Raw genomic sequence first — 13,528 nt, 5'->3', positions numbered from 1 at the left:
TGTTTAGTTGTTTGTTTTCAAACATCTGGGTCTTTGTGTTTTATTTGAGAGAGAGAGCAAGAGAGAGAGAGCATGTGAACGAAAGAGGGGCAGAGGGAGAAGGAGAGAGAATCTTAAGCACTTAAGCAGGCTCCATGCTCTGCCCACATGTGGGACTCAATCTCACGGTCCTGGGATCGCGACCTGAGCCGAAACCAAGAGTCGGACGCTCAGCTGACTGAGCCACGCGGGTGCCCCAAACAGCTGGACTTTTAAAGGCTTTTGGAATAACACAAAGTTGTTTTGCCGAAGGGGCATATGGACTCACTTATCCACAAGCCGTTTACGAAGCTGCCTATCGTACCATACCTTCGCCAGCACTGGGTATCTTCATTTAAAAATCAATAGCATTCTGTGCTTGCTTCGGCAACACGTATGCTAAAGCTGGAACGCCACAGAAAAGATTAGCATGGCCCCTGTGCAGGGATGACGTACAAATTTGTGGAGGGTTCCATATTTAAAAACAAATGAATAGCACTTTGTTTCTTTGGTTTATAGATTGTTATCTGGTTATATATATATATATATATATATATATATATATATATATATTAGTTGTTTGTTTGTTTGTTTTTTAAACCAATTGTGACACTCTGCTTTCCTGGATAGAAAGCCTGTGGGCCCCTGCATGTAGGACAAAGTTCCGTGGATCATAGCGGCGATGAGTGAGCATGTAACATGTGAACCAGAGACATCATTTCCAGTGTGCCACGCAATATCTGTGTGACCTTGGACCAGTCCCCTGATCTTCATCTGAACTCCCTCACCTACGGAAATAGGAAAACTAATACCAATACTTCTAGAGTCATCATGAAGGTTAAATAAGATGTCCTTTGGAAGGAATTCAGTAGAGTATTGGTTATAAAATACAGCTGTAGATCAGTCACTGTCATTTCTGTCATGACAGCATCCATGATCCACCACGAGAATAATAGCCAACGTTTAGTGAGCCACTGACTACCTTCTGCTCACCAGGCACTGTGCTCAGCTCTTTACACGAATGAGCTCACGTCAGCCTCACGACAGCAGGCGAGGGAGATGATACCATAATGTTTGTTTATTTATTTTTTATTTATTAAAAAAAATTTTTTTTATGTTTATTCATTTTTGAAAGACAGAGACAGAGCACAAGCAGGGGTGGGGCGGAGAGAGAGGGGGACACAGAATCCGAAGCAGGCTCCGGGCTCTGAGCTGTCGGCACAGAGCCCGATGCGGGGCTCGAACTCACGGACCGCGAGATGAAGTCGGATGCTCAACCGACTGAGCCACCCAGGCGCCCCTCATAATGTTTATTTAATAGATGAGGGGACTGACTCACAGGAGATGAAGAAACTTGCCCAAAGCTATACCACTGGGAAATAGCAAAGCTGGGACTTGAAATTTTTTTCTAAATTTTTTTTAACATTTATTTATTTTTGAGAGACAGAGTGGGACAGAGCACAAGTGGGGGAGGGGCAGAGAGAGAGAGGGAGACATAGAATCCAAAGCAGGCTCCAGGCTCTGAGCTGTCAGCCCAGAGCCCAATGTGGGGCTTGAATCCATGAGTCGTGAGATCATGACCTAAGCTGAAGCCGGACGCTCAACTGACTGAGCCTCCCAGGTGCCTCTGGGACTTGAACTTTTAACATGTGGCCCCATCTCTGCTCTCGGGCCTCCTCACCCCTGAGTCACATGGCACTATGGGGCCTTCCCTTACACAACATGCCCTTTCACCCCTGTGCCTTGGCTTGTGCTCATCCCCTTAATGAACGGGCATCTCCTTCACCCCAAAAGCACTGTCCACCCTTTAATATCTGACTTAAATGTCCTCCACTCTGTGGTCAAATCAGCTTCCCCTTACTTGGTGCTCCATTGTCACTTCACTTTCACCCCTTAAGGCACTTAGCCTGTTGCCTGTGTGCTTGTGTGTGCACACATGTGTGTGCATTCGTGTTGTGCTCACACAAGTATCTTCCTGTCTAGAGTGTGGACCTCCAGTAGACTTCAATGGATTTTTCTATGGATCTCTAATTCCGAGCATGACGCCTAAAGCCTAGGAGGTGCCCAGTGTGTCCTTGATGCACGAATGAACAAACGGTGGCCTTTCAGGCCCAGTGAGGGGTGAGCAGGTGAGAGATCTGGAAGCTTACAGACTTTCTGGAGGCCTCCACACAACCTCTCCCACCTGGATTCTGTCTAGGGCTAGGCCCATAATAAAATGGCCTCTTCCTTTTTCATCGGCCATTGGCCCCACCTCCCATTCCATGTAGAAATGTCCGTGGCCCATGGCTACACTCCCAGGTCACCCAGAGGTCCTCAGCCACCCACTTTGAGGTTTGCCTTCCTGTTGGTGGTGCAGGGGACTGGGCTGCTTCTTATCAGCTGGCCTTGCACTTGAGGTCCACAGGCAACGGAGGAGACACAACAGCGTCTGCACGGGCTCCAGAAAACCAGCCCTTTCAGAACTTGCTCGTTGGCGGGGGCAGATGGCTGCGTGCAAAGGCACCAGAGGTGACCCAGAGCTGGACGCAAGGTGTGTGTGTGCAAAGTGTAGGCCAGAACGCAGCTGTTGGGGTTTTCAGGCGAGATGTAGGAGTGAGCACAGCCTGTGTGGAGAGGAAGCCCGGAACTGAATGAGTGCGGCCAGTATTTTAACAAACTGTATTAGCTTCCCATTGCTGCTGTGACAAATCACCACAAGCTTGGTGGCTTAAAACAGCACACGTTTATTCTCTTGCCACAATACTAGAGGCTAGAAGTCTGAAAATGAGGCTCAGTGAGGCCCAATCAAGGCATCAGCAGGGCCGTACCCCCTCGGGAGGCTCTAAGGGACAGTCATTTCCTTGGTTCTTCTAGCTTCCGGAGGCTGTTCTCATTCCTGGGCTCCTGGCTCACGTCACATCACCTTTTCTCTCCCTGCTTCCGTCATTACACCTCCTTCTTCCTCTTCTGTCCCAAATGTCCCTCTGCCTCCTTCTGATAAAGACACTGGTGGTGGCATTCGGGGCGTACTTGGATAAATCAGCAAAATCGTCCCCCCTCCAGATGCTTGGGTAATCCCGTCTGCAAAGTCTCTCAACCGTGTAAGGTGACATTCATGGGCTCTAGTGACTAGGGCCTCGGTGTCCTTGGGGACCATTATCTAGCCTGCCACAAATGAGTGTCACAGTGTGCTCTTGCAGGTCTCCCCACCCAGGCATGAGATGCAGAACACCCTCTGTGCTTCACGCCTCCCGCTGGCTCGCGTTTGCCAGGACCGGCTGCGTACCAGGCTCCGTGGCAGGCACCGGAGGTATAGAGTGGCGCAGTCTCACCTACTGGCCTGGAAGGGGTGGCCGGTGACATGCAGCTGCAGAGTGAGTGCAGGGTGACAAATGCCACAAGAGAGGCTGGCAAGGAAGGAGCAGGGGTCGCCACTTCCGGTGACAGATGAGGGAAGGGGTCACGCAGCAGGGAATCCCCTGAGTTGGTCCTTAATGGATGAGTAAATGGGGAGGCAAGAGGCAAAGCAAAGGAAACAGCGGGGACTGGTGTGTGGGCCCAGGCACACTGGAAACCTCTCTAGTGAGAGAACAGGAAGAGAACACGAATTTTGTATGATTCTACGGCTCCCATGGTCTATGCGGGGGAGGCTCTTACGTGCCCATCTCTTGGCCCCGTCCTGCCCTCCCGTGGCCTTGCTGCTCATGAGAACATCTTTCCACTTTCTGCCTCCAGCTCCTCTTCCCAGACGACTGCTGGGGAGATGGGCATCATCTCTCTCTCCTCTCCTTCCGGGTGTGCCCGTGCCCTACACCCCCTGGGCGCTGGTTCCTCTAGAGTATGCCTCCTGGTTTCCCTTGCAAGTCTCTGACTTGCAAGTCTCTGACCTGACTCCCTGCAGACACCTGGGCCTTCCCCGCAACAGAGAGCCAGATTTGCAGGCTTTGTGGAATGATTCCATTGAAGAGCTCACTGGCAGAACTTCAGTAGAAGTTAGGAACATTTGACCATGAGGCTTGAGGGAGGCCAGAGTCGAAGCAAGCATACAACACTGGACTTGTGGAGTGACGCATCTCCTTCCTCCAGCATTATTTTCTCTGCTGAATTAATTGCATGGGGGCTAGAAGCTCCCTGGAAATAATGAGGATAGTTCATGCGTATTGGAGGGGAGGGGTGAGAATACATCCAGAAGCTGGATTTCCCGGGAGACCACAGGGTCTTGGGATAGAACCCACCATGGAGGAAGGAGGAGTCTGACTCAGGAACATTCTGGGCCTCAGAGTCTGAAAGCTGGAGGGGAGCGGTGGTTCCTGAAACAGCGGGTACCTGTCTTTTGAGCTCACCCTTGTTATAGGGGAGCAAAAGGCTTACAATTAAAATACATATGCAAATAAAGAGCCGGCTTTAAGGGGCTAAGTGGGATCCCCTGTAAAAGTGCAGAATACAGGGGAGAGGGGAAGGAGGGAGGGGTCGGAGGGGTAGAGGCCAGTCAGCAGACTGGGGGCCCAAGGCTGGGGGAAGGTGAGGTGGGGGGGCGGGGTAGAGCACAGCCTCCAGTGGGGCGGGAGGGGTGGTGAGGGCAATAAGGAAGCAGTTTTGTAATCTTGTACTCAGCCTTTTCCCAGGCAACCCTTGTTTTGTAAATGGGGGGAGGGCAGTAGGGTCATGGGGAGGGATTGCTTCATTCTACCTGTGTCAAAGGGCCATTGTGAGATTCAGATGAAATCAAGGTCAAGGTGCTTTGGAAACTTCCAGGTGCTAAGCACAGGTAAAGCAAATGGGACTTATTAAGGGGTTGTGAGAGGGCTTCCGTTTTCAATTCAGTGGAGAAAGTGGTAGGACATACAATTTGCTTTAAAGGTGAAAGCTCTTCTTTTTCAATCTTTTCATCTAGAAACACCGGTCATTTTGATGGGACTCGTCTCCATTCGCTCATCCGTTTATTCATTCATGTATGCAACACGGGCGTGCTGTTACTGCTGAGGGGCCCCCGGGCTGGGTGCAGAGCAGCCCCGGGGATTGCTTCTCTGCTGCACCAGGACTTCCTTCCAGCAAGGCATTGGGGGAGGCCAAGGGGGCAGGGCCTGGCCTAATCAGAAGGGGCGTCTCCTTCAGGCCCCAAAGCCAAGGAAGTCAGAAGCAGTGAAATGCCGCATGGTCCTGCACTGCGCTTTGTAAGGGCTGCTGACAGCTGTCGTTAGCTCAGCGTTAGGACAGGAGCTGTGATAATCACCGCTGAGTGACTATAAACACCGAGCGAGCGTCCCTGAAGAATATTCAGAGCGTTGGGCAACTTGTTAGCTTTTGTCTGGGCCCGGGAGAGGGAAGGGAAGTTTTGTCGGGGAGAGCATGTGCCATAGTAAAAACATAAAATCAATCGTATGGTTCTAATTTAATTTTAATTCACATTTTCGATACGTGGCGTTTGTTAGGAAGGCTGACGCTTTGCCGTGAAGATCTACAAGGGCTGAATTGTCCTCGAATTAGAAGATTTTTAAAAGAAGTTCTTTGCCACTGGGTTGCAATTTGTTAAAACAAACAATAGCATAACCACGCTGCAGTCGGATGCCAAGATATTACTGGACTCAGCGAAAATCAAGTAATCTTTTTTAGGCTCTATTCTCTCCCAACTACGCTCCCCAGCAATGTCAGAAAGTGACAAATTGCAGGATGAATCTAAGAGCAGTGCCTTCAAAAATACAATAGTTATACAAGCCATCTATTGTTAATGAAGAATATAATGCAATTTGCCTGTCTGTAATACAATTATGCAAATCAAAGAAGGAACTATCCCGAAATCTCTTCACATTCCGATTAAAATGAGATAATTTATCAAACAGAATATTACTGATTATGTTTATGTGTTGCACATTAATCCTGTTACAATAATGTATCCTTCTCCTAATGTAATGGATTTGTGCAATCTAACAGAAAATGACTTTTATACTATCCACAATTATAAAAATATTCAAAGCATATCCATCCTAGTACAATAGCACACGTCTACAACTGTACAATAAACCTATTAAAACAAGCGGAGCTTATGAATGTAACCTTCATCCCAATAAAGATGACAGTACATTCAATTTTATTGTACTCATTATGTGAACAACTCCATAGATGATAAATACCAAGAGTAAATTAGTTTAACCTTCTTTGTCTTTTTTTTTTCTTTTTTTTAAGAAAAAAGCAGACTTTAATCGATGGCATTCATGTCCCCCTCCCCATCTGGATCTTCCTTCGGTTGGTCAAATATGACATTATTTTACATTTAAGAGATTTCTGGGACATCTTTCATAAATGAGTTACTCCTGTTCTACCTCTTGGTAGGTGTTTGGACTTGTACATTTCCATAGAGGCAGGAAATGTACACGATGTTTGTGTGCGTGTGTATTGGGAAACAGGTATGTTCTGGATGGGAATGCGGCTTGAGCAGCAGTCATCTAGAGGGGCACTTGAATCTCCATTCTAACATGCACATCAGAGCCAAAAACTAATGACTAGTATTGTCAGGAAAAACAAGAGCCCAAATAATTGGCGAAGATCTCACTGGTGCTTCTATTGCCAAGGATAATCATTTTTGCATTTAAACTAATCTCTTCCACCTTGACGAGAGTCATTAGCATCTGACAGTGAGTGATAATGTGCTTAAATTTCACACCTCTTGGCCTTGTCTGCATTGTCAACATTTCCCACATGCGTACCTCCACACTAGGCATACAGGTTGACTTAAACAAATGTTTATCTTTTGTGGTGGAATTGTAAACCCCAGTGTTTTGCAAGTTCTCAAATTGTTCTCCTTGCCTTTAAACACCTGTAAGCCAGTTTTGCTGAAGGTATTTGCTGAGGTATTATTTTCCCCACAATGCCAGGATTCTCTTCCCCTTCTGATTAGATTGACCTGCCAAGTCAAGAAAGGACAGAAACTCTATGAAAAGCAACATTTTCCCCCCTTCCAAACAGCTGAGTGTGTACTCACACACACATATGAACACAAGGTACAACAGACAGGCCTGTCAGCCTTTACCTCCACAAGCCATCATTCGTTCCAATTGTAAAAGGGTATTTGTTCCCTTGGAGATATGGGTGAGGAAGGGGAAGGAAGGATGGAATGGAGGAAAGGCAAGGCAAGGCAAGACAAGGCAAGGCAAGGAAGAGGAGAGAAGGGAGGGAGCGAGGAAGGAAGGAAGGAAGGAAGGAAGGGAGTCATTCATTGTTTAATAAACAATGATTTCATAACAACTACTATTACCCCAAGTGTTTGAATGGTCTTTCCATGTAGACTGTTGAGAAGTGAAAGCTAGCTGCCAGCCCTCATTCCCACAGGGCAGAGTTCCTACAGTAAACAAGAGGCAAGGCTGGAACACGGCTTGTCGTGGCTGATAGGTCTTCTCTTTTCATGGTTGACCAGTTGGTTTGGAGAGCCATTGACTTGTTTTGCCCTCAAGTGTGGACTCTCAAGTGGAGACATTTGATGAAGAAAGAATGCCTGTTGCCCCGGGGCTATCTGGGCAGATTTTTCGTCCCTTCTCTTGATGTAGCCAAGGAGCATTTTCCACTCAGTAAGATTTCCCAGGCTAGAGCAGGGAGCTCTGGAAGCTTAGACCCTTTAAAAATGGGAACATTAAAGGTGTAGTCATAACAGGGGAAGGAAGAAGTCTGAGGGACAGCACATATGGAAAACATCAATCTCTCTGCCGGCCCAGGAGGAGACCATGCCTCCCTTTCAGACCCTAACGTGGTGGAGGGTGCACTTACAACTTAGGGTCGGAAGACAATGGCAGTGAGAGAACAGGATTTTGAGGGTGCTCTAGGCTCGCCAGAGTTGTGCCAGTCTGTCTGAATGTGTTGTAGGAATCGGGACAGGGATTCCTAGGCCCCTGGGACATGAAGGTGAGCGGGAGAAAATGAACGTACCGATTCTTTCAGAGCCAAAGAAACTGTGTGGAGAACAAACACATGTGGTGGAAGACGGAACAAGGACATTCCGGAGCAGTTGCAAAAAGTTCAATTTGTATCCAGTAAATATTAACTTAGCGCCGGCTGTGGGTCCAAGCAGTGTTCTTGGCACTTGGGTGAACAGATAGAGGCAAATCTTTACCTTCACGAAGCTTACAGTTTTAGGGGAACAAAATAGTAGATGAGCAAACAATATAATAATGGCGATGGCAACAAATGCTGGGTTAAAAAAAAGAAATTAAAACGGAGTGAGAGAGATCAGTCAAGAGTGAGGCCTGCAATCTTAAAAGGAGTTACACTTGTGTTGTCAAACTTAAAAAAAATATATATATATATATTTGCTTTCAATAAAGGAATCTATCTAGTTAAGGCCTCTGTTACCGTGGGAATGGGCAACTAATTAGCATTTCCATAAATAAGTGTGAATTTTGTTACATAGGTCCTTTGAGGGTCTGTTGCCGACTGGTAACTTCCCAGACTTTATGTGTGAAATAAAGATACAAGGTTTGCAGCTTATCCTCTTGTGCTTTGGATGATAATCAATAGTTTTTAACTGGAGTAAAGTATTCATAATTGGCTTTAGCCCACTGATACTTAGTTGAGGCAGCTCAGCTAGGTTTCTTTAGAAGAAAAATGGTTAAGGGATACCAAAAGATAGCAGGAGGGCCTATGCTTGCCCCCAAAGCTACACAGAAGGTTCTGTTTCTTGGTGGAATTTCCTGTCTCAGCTGAGGATGTCGACCTCGCCCTGTGCCCTGGAACCAGACTCATAATCCAAACATGTAGGTCACTAATGCTCAATCGCATTGGACACAGCAGCATGTAGCCCCGATGTTGCAGAGGGCCACCCGGAGGCCCATTTAGGATGGAAGTTTTCATTTCCCCCAGCCGCTGGGAGCATTGGCAGCATCCGAGGTCACAGCCCCACCTGGGGCAGCCTCGCCCAGGGATTGGTCAGCCAGCGGGCATCATAAACGCCCGCCCGGTCTCCTTGCCTCAAGAGAGGGCAGCTTCGAAGGGTGGGGAGCACCAGGGCTCCTCCTGGGATGACTGAGGTCTCTGCTGAGACTGCATTTCAGTCTAACCTCTCCCTCCACCCGACTCCGCTTCCTGTAACACCCCCAGAAGCCTCTGCGTGCAAATTGCCTTCCCAGGGTCTGTTACCCCGGGAAACTGATCTCAGGAACTCCATTTCAGCTCTGCATGCAGAAAGCTGCTGCAGAATCAACAATTTATACTGATTATGCCCTTGTACTTACACTCAATTTCATGATCTTTCTGCCAATTTCTGATCCTTTGGCTTTCTCTCCTGTATCCAGTATCACTCTCTGTTTGGACCGCATGATGCCTTCGGCTTCCTGGGTTTTAATCTCTGCCCCTACCAGTTCTGGCTTTTTCTCTAAAAATCCCATCCCTTCCACCCTCCGTTACCAGAATGGAAACCTCAGGAACGACCTGTCTCTCTTTCTCTGTCCTGAGCAGCCGACTTCAGGAATGACTTTTCCTTATAGGTCACACAGCCCTCACTTTATCCAGTGGGGAGGCTCTCGCAGCCTTAGGAAGAAAACACTGTAACACACGGTCACGATAAGTCTGAAATTGTGGGCTACTCACAACATTAATGGGGTCATTCCCTTATAGACACTGGTTGAATTTATGTGCACATGCCAGTTGCCAAAGCCCTGGTATACTCGAAACAAAAGTGCAACAATTGTGGTTTTCAATGATAATGTTTTTATGATGATGGGCTTGGGTTTGAACCCTGGGCTTAGAGGGTCATAACTGACTTAAAACTATACTTTGATTTTTCCTGAAATAATCCTCCTTTTGGTATAATATTACCACCGGCTTTTGTAGACATGGCTTTTCTTGTGTTATTTATTCCAAATGAAACACCACCCCACTGTAAGTGACTTTTGGTGCCCCTTAATATCTCAAGAATCTTTTTTTTTTTTTTCAGTGCCTGTCTGTCTAAAATTATCCACGGCTCCTGCACGGGTGGGTAAAGTTAGTGTCTCCAAAGAGTTATAAATCCAGTGTCCCCACTGAGCCCATTGTTTCAGATCCAAAAGTGTATGAATTGCAGCCCCAAGATCTTTCTTTATTCTTTGTTATGAAATAGGTAACCAGATCTCGCTGAATAGAAATCCTCCTTCGAAGACTTTCTGGCATCCGACTCCACTTTCAACTCTTGCAAACCTTATTTTGGAAAAATGGTCATTTATAATATCAACATTTCTAGATCATGTTTTAAAGACGGTTACAGGCGTTTGGAGTAACCACATGCCAAAGCTGTCTACTTCTAATCTAACAACCCCCTAGGTTGAAACCAGAGCGAAACTTAGAGACAGGCGGCCAAGAGCCAAAAAACTCTTGGGGGATATTTATAATCCCCCAATTCAACCAAAATTGTTTCCACTCAAAATTAATACTTGGAAACAGATTTTGAAGCCCAAATTTAGACTCTGCCTTTAGTTTCTTGGGCCATTGTAGAGCCAACTGCTTGAAATAAATGTATTTGAAGCTGATTGAACATTAAAATGATAGTCTGTTCTATTGAAAAGACAAATAACACATAGTATTTAAAGAGATGAGCCTCTTTACTGCAGATCTCTCCTAGCCAACGACCAAGGGTTGGCAGATGTCCATAGTGAGAAAGGGTAGTTACCAAGTGTGTGGACTGTACCTCTGTTTACCCATGCGATTCCCCTATAGCTCTGCTAAGGCTCTCTTGTTTGGTGAACGTACTGCGGTTCGTATTTATGGAGGAAATGTGATACGCTGGAAAGCATTTTTTCCTCAGAGTTACAAAATCTAGGTTCAGAGCACTGCTTTATCAGTTCCAAGTAGCATAATCTTAATGAATGTTTTCATCTTTTGAAATCTCAGTTTCTCCAGATGTAAAAAGGAGGCAAACCAGCCCTGTTCTGGCACCCTCTTATAGCAGTCAGAGGCTCAAATAATGAAAGAAGTGTGAAAGTGCTCTATCATTACTCCAAATGCATGGTGTTACTTGTGGTTTTTTTTTTTTTAACTTACTTTAAACATTTTTTAAGTGTTTTATTTATTTTTGAGAGAGAGAGAGAGAGAGAGAGAGAAAGAGACAACGTGAGCAGGGAAGGGGCAGAGATAGACAGAGATACAGAATCCCAGGCAGGCTCTAGGCTCAGAGCTGTCAGCACAGAGGTTGACGTGGGGCTCGAACCCAGGACCTGGGAGATCAGGACCTGAGCTGAAATTGGACGTTTAACCGACTGAGCCACCCAGGCACCCCTGAACTTTCTTTTTAAATATCAACAATGCTTGCCATCTCAAATCAGAGTATCAGATCTTATTTAACCAATACATTGCTGAGAAAAGAGAAGCTTAAATATAAAAAAAATGGGGGGCGGGCGCGCCCCTGGGTGGCTCAGTTGGTTAAGTGTCCAACTGAGGCTCAGGTCATGGTCTCATGGCTCATGAGTTCAAGCCCCGCATCGGGCTCTGTGCTGACAGCTCGGAGCCTGGAGCCTGCTTCGAATTCTGTGTCTCCCCCTCTCTCTGCCCCTCCCCTGCTCACGCTCCGTCTCTCTCTGTCTCTCAAAAGTAACATTAAAAACAAGTTATTTTAAATATAAAGGAAATGGATTTCCCCTATCCTGGACACTAATTAGGGCATCGTCTTGGTCCTAAATCTGTACAGAGACATTTTTCTCAGAGTTTAAAAGGTGAGCCCTGGCCCCTCATCACAACCAATTTTACAAGCGTGAGGTTTCAATTACTCATTTGTTTTTCTATCCATGTGTTTCACAAACACATTTTGAAGACGTATGAGATTCCAGACAACATTCTATGTTAGGATTGTGGATAAAATCAGTTTGAATTTCAGCTAAACAACGAACAATTGTAAAGCATAATAGTTACATGTTAAAGCTATCCTCATAGTTACAATCGCCTCTGGGGTGTTGACAACCAAAGTAATGTTTCGAAACACCGTGTTGGCCAAAAACTGAAAACATATTGCACGGGACATATTTACACTAAACAGTTATTCACTGATTGTATGAAATTCAAATCTAACTGAGCCTTCCTATTTTTTTTTTTTTTTTAAGTCCCCAACTCTGGTAGCCCTAGCTCTGGGCTGGGAGTGTCGTCGTACCTGCCCTCAGGCAGCGTTCATCCAAGGAGTGAGACAGACGACAAGCGAATAAAGAGGACAAAGTAGGTCTGAAGAAAACAAGCACAGCCAAGTCAGGAGATAGTGATGAGGGTGGTCTTATTTAAAATAGAGAGGAAGGAAAGGCCTCTTTGGGGAGACGCCTCGAAGCAGACATCTAAAGGCAGTAGTGAGCCACATACAGCTACAGGGGAAAGAGCCCGCAGAAGGCATGGCAAGTGGCAAGACCTTGGTGGGAATGAACTTGTGAAGTGTGAGCAGCAGCGAGAAGGCCATGGGACCAGAGCCTGGTGTGTGAGGGAATAGGTGACATCAAGGTTGCAGGGTGAGACCCCATCTTAGCCCTGGCAACTTGTAGCCCGGGGGTTTGGTTTTTGTTTGGGTGTGATGGGGAACCACGGGAGGGTTTTAAGCAGGGCAGTGACTTGATCAAGCTAATCAGAGAACTCCAGGAGCTCTGTGGGGAAGAGACAGTCGAAAGACACAAGTGGGAGGGCGATGAGTTAGGAGCTGATCTCAGGGTCTCAGTGGAAGGCCCTGGGGACTTAGAGCAAGGCGGAAGCAGTGGAGTTGGGAAGAAATGCCTGGAGTCATGACGTATTTCAAAGGCAGAGCCAGCAGAACTTGCCGTGGGTTTAATATAGAGGACGAGGAAACGTTGGCGTGAGCAATGGGCCAGCAGTGGTGCCATTTACTGAGATGGAGAAAAGTTCATTTGGAGGGAGTGGAACATTCTGGTTTGCACATGTCATGTATGAGGTGTCCCTTAGCTACCTGAGTGACGGCAGTGGAGGATGAAGGTAAGAACACAGGATGAGGTTGGAGAAGCAGCAGAACCCGTGCCATCCAGGATATTATTGGCCATAGCAAAAAATCTGGAAACCATTTTAAGGTTACAAAATGACAACGAGAGATTTTTAAGAATAGGGAGGTGAAGTAATTTAACTCTCTTTTTGGGGGCGCCTGGGTGGCTCCGTCGGTTAAGTATCCATCTTGGGCTCAGGTCATGATCTCACAGCTCGTGGGTTCCAGCCCCACATCAGGCTCCGTGCTGATGGCTCAGAGCCTGGAACCTGCTTCCGATTCTGTGTCTCCCTCTCTCTCTGCCCCTCCCCAGCTTGCACTCTGGCTTGCTCTCTCTCTCAAAAATAAATAAACATCAAAAATAATTTTTTTTTTTAAATTTAACTTCCTTTTTAAAGATCGCTTTATTGGATGAAAAAGAATTGGTGAGTGGGGCGGGGAATGGAAATTAGCACTGTTAGCTCAGGGCTTCCCACGTGAACAATCTTGTTACATTTTAGATTCTTTTTATTGTTGTTGTTGAGAGAGAGAGAGAGAGAGAGCAAGCAGGGGAGAGGGACAGAAGGAGAGAGAGAGAGAGAGAGAGAGAGAGAAAGAGAATCTTAAGCA

The 13,528-nt window shown here is 46.5% G+C and overlaps 1 non-coding gene across 1 annotated transcript; it reads left to right on the top strand.

The window, feature by feature from the left end:
• Positions 1-393: 393 nt before the first annotated feature.
• On the top strand, positions 394-500 carry LOC122228971. Its single transcript, XR_006206853.1, has one exon. It is a non-coding gene; the product is annotated as a U6 spliceosomal RNA (small nuclear RNA).
• The last annotated feature ends 13,028 nt before the right edge of the window (positions 501-13,528 follow it).

The sequence above is a fragment of the Panthera leo genome, chromosome C1 (assembly GCF_018350215.1).
Source record: "Panthera leo isolate Ple1 chromosome C1, P.leo_Ple1_pat1.1, whole genome shotgun sequence".
In the NCBI taxonomy this organism is placed as follows: Eukaryota; Metazoa; Chordata; class Mammalia; order Carnivora; family Felidae; genus Panthera; species Panthera leo.
This window is presented reverse-complemented; position numbering and strand designations above follow the sequence as displayed.